Below are 5,172 nucleotides of genomic sequence, written 5' to 3'. Positions count from 1 at the left end.
TGCTAAGCATTTAATCCTATAGTCACAGCCTCTGAAATGGCCACATTATAAAACAAGAAAACCAAGGGGCTGGGTTTCCTTTTCTCTTCTTTTTCCTATCCTGAAAACCTCGCAGGCAGTGTCCCGAGACACTGTCTCCACCAGGAGCACCGGATGGTCCTTCTCTGGCTTTCATGCTTAGTGTGAAGATGGACTCATGCAACACAGCACTTCTTTTCACTCTAAACCCATTGTAAAAACCCACGTCTGTTTCAATGCCAGATTCGTTTCATTGCCTATTGCTAAGCCCACATGAGCAACTCATCTCACTTTCAAATGTTATGTCTAACAGAACCATTGGCCACGATGTTTGGAAGTGAGTTGCTAACCAACATTCTATAGAACAGTGTATTCAGTGATATGACTCACAGATAAATTACTTCACCCTCGTGGACCTCAAACTGGGTGTGCCACTTGCTGTAGATTGACTCAGTGCTTAACCCTTCCAAGTACGAGGAAATTCTCACCAGTCTACTTTCTCCACAAAGTCTCAAACATTTCTGAGTGGTGGAGGGGTGTCTATAGAAGGCAGAAACAGGGAAAACGACAGGACATAGGGGACTATTGCCTCTTAGAGTATGATTTGCTGTTCCTCAATACCGTGTGTTTCAACCATCAACAGGGGCAGTGATTCTAGGGAAATGCAAATTTCACCAGTTCCACAATTAGACATAAAAACAGGAATAACTCTTTCATCTCTAGTGATATGGGCAGATTTACATCCAAGAGTTCGATATTTCATGAGGTTAAACACATCATCCAGTCCCGTATGTAACCCTTTTGGAAACGGGCTTTTAAAGTGTGTTTTTCTTTGACAGCATTCCAAGGTCTCAAACCCCTAATGCCAGCTAAAGGCCTGAATAGGAGGGAGAGGTCTGTATACTCTACTCTGCGTATGTTCCACCTAAATGTTTGTACATGTTCTCCTGCACAAATGAACAGGGACCTCACTGTGATGTTAGTGTGAATATTCAGTGGCAGTCATCAAGGACAGATTCCACATTCCCCCATTTCTTTGTGATTTGATGATCTGTCATTTTCTTCCAATCTTCAATCTTCTTTTCCTCTACTTAAGATCAGTTTGTTGTTGTTGTTTGTTTTTGTTTTTGTTTTGTTTTGTTTTTGAGATGGAGTCTTGCTCTGTTGCCCAGGCTGGAGTGCAGTGGCGTGATCTCGGCTCACTGCAAGCTCCGCCTCCTAGGTTCATGCCATTTTCCTGCCTCAGCCTCCTGAGTAGCTGGGACTACAGGCGCCCGCCACCACGCCCAGCTAATTTTTTTTTTGTATTTTTAGTAGAGACGGGCTTTCACTGTGTTAGCCAGGATGGTCTCGATCTCCTGACCTCATGATCTGCCTGCCTCAGCCTTCCAAAGTGCTGGGATTACAGGTGTGAGCCACCGTGCCCGGCCAGCATGGCATAGTCTTAATACTGTTAATAGAGGGGTTATGATTTCTGCAAGAATTAAGAAGAACCTAGAGTCACAAGCCAATCCAAGAAACTAGAAAAGTTGTTTTAAGGGATACCTTCACTTCTTCATCATCTAAGCCCCCAGATGTGTTGGCTGTGCCCCAGACCCCACCATGAAGTGAGGCTCTGCCTCCTGGAACATGTTCTACAGAGGTGCTCAGGGTGGAAGGGCATTGCCTTGGAGACACCTTGACTCTTTATTCTTCCTTCTGGATGACCTCAGGCAAGTTTCTTCATGTCTCTTACTCTCAGGTTTCTTTTCTATAAAAATTAAGTTCATAATAGTCCCTATCTCTATTTGTACAGGTTAAGTAAATAACACTGATAACATTCTTAGTACCGTGTCTGACATGTGGTAAGTGCTCAGGAAACACTGGTCGTGATTAATAAGAAGTGAAATGGCCGAGCGCGGTGGCTCACACCTGTAATCACAGCACTTTGGGATGCCAAGGCGGGCAGATCACGAGGTCAGGAGTTCAAGACCGGCCTAGCCAAGATGGTGAAATCCCATCTCTACTAAAAACTACAAAAATTAGCTGGGCATGGTGGCTGGCGCCTGTAATCCCAACTACTCGGGAGGCTGAGGCAGGAGAATTGCTTGGACCTGGGCGGCAGAGGTTGCAGTGAGCCGAGATTGCTCCCCTGCACTCCAGCCTGGGCGATAGAGTGAGACTCCATCTCAAAAAATAATAATACTAATTTTAAAAAAAGAAGTGAACCATGGTTTGGAATTATTGAGTGAAACCTGGGCTTTGAGAGTAGGAGTGCTAGCCAGGTTGGATCGTGTGTTAGTTTACTCAGGCTGCCATAACACAATTCCACAGACTGGGTGGCTGAAACAACAGAAATCTATGTTCTCATCATCCTGTCAAATAGAAGTCTGAGATTAAAGTGTCGGCAAGGTTAGTTTCTTTTGAGGTCTCTCACCTCGGCTTGCAGATGACGGTCTTCTGCCTGTGTCTTCACATGCCTGCACCTGTCTGTCCAGATTTCCTCTTGTAAACACATGAGCCATATTGGATTACAGCACAACTAATGACCTAATTTTAATTTAATTACCTGTTTAAAGACTCTGTTTCCACATACAGTCACATTCCTAGGTACTGGGGAAGTTAGGACTTCAACAGAGGATTTTTTTTTTTCGGTGGGAAACACAATTCAACCTCTAACAGTTTGGAAAATCTACTTTACTTGGTTGGGCCTTTTCAAGAAAATGAGATGGGGCCAGGTGCAGTGGCTCACGCCTGTAATCCCAGCATTTTGGGAGGCTGAGGCCGGCGGATCACCTGAGGTCAGGAGTTCAAGACCAGCCTGGCCAACATGGTGAAACCCTGTCTCTACTAAAAATACAAAATTAGCCAGGTGTGGTGGTGCATGCCTGTAATCCCAGCTACTCAGGAGGCTGAGGCAGGAGAACTGCTTGAACCTGAGAAGCAGAGGTTGCAGTGAGCCGAGATCGCACCATTGCACTCCAGCCTGGGCAACAGAGCGAAACTCCATCTGAAAAAAAAAAGGAAAGAAAGAAAACGAGATGGGCTTTGAAGAGACCAGGTAAAGGCATGCTCTCTGCCCTGCCCTACCCACCACCAACTCCGCTCATGCCTGGCCCACGACGGGGCCCACTGGCTACTAGCACAGGCTGCCACATTAAAGGGCTTCTTCTAACACTGCCTGGCTACCAAAACGCACAGCCCCATGGGTTATGGGCTAAATTTTATCTCCTCAAATTCCTATGTCGAAACCCTAACACCCGATACCGCAGACTGTGACCTTATTTGGATTGGGATAGGGTCTATACAGAGGCAGTGAAGCTTAAAATGAGGTCAGTGGAGTGGGCTCTAATCCAAAACGGCTGGTGTCATAAAAGGGGAAATTTGGGCCCAGAAGCATACATAGAGGAAGAGGATGAGAAGACAACGAAAAAGCAGCAATTTACAGGGCAGAGAGGCCTGGGACAGATCCTTCCCGCAGACTGCAAGAGGAGCCAGCCCTGTCCACACCTCGATCCCAGACTTCTTTTTAAAAAACAGAGACAGGGTCTTGCTATGTTTTCCTGGCTGGTCTCAAACTCCTGGCCTCAAGTGATCCTCCTTCCTTGGCCTCCCAAAGTGCTGGGATTATAGGTGTGAGCCACTGCACCCAGCAGATCCCAGGCTTCTACCTGCTAGAAGATGAGAAAATACATTTCTATTGTTTCAGCCACCTGGTCTGTGGTACTTTGTCACGGTGGCCCTAGCAAACAAACACACCATGCTTTCTTCATGTATTTGACAACCATTTAATCACTTTATCTGGTATGTTTGGCCTGAAGACACAATCAATAATAATAATATACATGTCCTGCCTTTAAGAAGCCTGTAGGCTTTGTGGCGGAACAATTACATTTAAAAAATCATTTAGGTTCAATGTGGCTGGCATTCCATCTCCTTATAAGTTGGGAAATACATTTTCAGCTTTTATTTTAATTTTGCAGCAAAACACTGACTTTTGCTAAGAAGGAGCCACTCTTTGCAGGATTGGGGCACGTTAGGTCTCCCTCAAGCCTCCTGTCCAAGTCACCTAACTCCTAATCCAATTCAACTGCCCCCTAATATTTCCTCTGCACAGGATCAGAGCGCCTCGAGGAAGGCAAATGAGATCCTACCATAGCTCAACCCATCCCCTCTCTGGCTTAAAGCACTTCAGTGACTTCCCATTTTCCAAGGATAAGTCAAATTCTGTAACGCCTATCTATGCCCTGGCACGGTCTCCAGCCTGTGCCCCACTGGCTTTGCTTCCCACACCAGAAACTTTGGCTTCTCTTGTGCCTGCATCGCTCTTCCCCGCTCTGTTGACCTGGTTCATCTACCACCCTCCAGATCTTAGTTTATTCATCATTTCTTCTAGGGAGCTTCCCTTGAGGACCCGGCTTAAAGCAAATCTCCCTTATAATAACTTTAGCACCAGGTGCAGCAAATACATCTTCTTATCACAGCTGAAATGTTTCGACTATTTGTGTATTGGTTTGATAACCCTAAGCTCCACAATGGCATGTCTATATTCATACACTAAAATATCCTTACACGCCTGTAATCCCAGCACTATGGGAGGCCGAGGCGGGCAGACCATGAGGTCAAGAGATCGAGACCATTCTAGCCAACATGGTGAAACCCCGTCTCTACTAAAAGTACATAAATTAGCTGGGCGTGGTGGTGCTCACCTGTAGTCCCAGCTACTCGGGAGGCTGAGGCAGGAGAATTGCTTGAACCCGGGAGGCAGAAGTTGCAATGATCAGAGATCACGGCACTGCACTCCAGCCTGGTGACAGAGTGAGACTCCGTCTCAAAAAAAAAAAAAAAATCTATTTATCTATCTATATATATATCCTTAGTGCTTGGACACATGGTGAGAACTCGATAAATATTGGTTAAGTGAATCAGTGAGTAAATGAGTGAATGGGTCAATACTGATCCTTAGAATTTCCAACTGGGGAAGCAGTTATAGTATTTGAAAAACAGGGCCAGGTGTAGTGGCTCACACCTGTAGTCCCAGACTATGGGAGGCTGAGGCGGGTGGATCACTTGAGCGTTCAAAACCAGCTTGGGCAACATGGAGTAGAGTAAGAAGAGTAAGACCCTGTCTCTACTAGAAATACAAAAAAGTTAGCCAGGCATGATGGTGCATAC

Source organism: Gorilla gorilla, chromosome 5, assembly GCF_029281585.2.
Source record: "Gorilla gorilla gorilla isolate KB3781 chromosome 5, NHGRI_mGorGor1-v2.1_pri, whole genome shotgun sequence".
NCBI lineage: Eukaryota > Metazoa > Chordata > Mammalia > Primates > Hominidae > Gorilla > Gorilla gorilla.
This window is presented reverse-complemented; position numbering follows the sequence as displayed.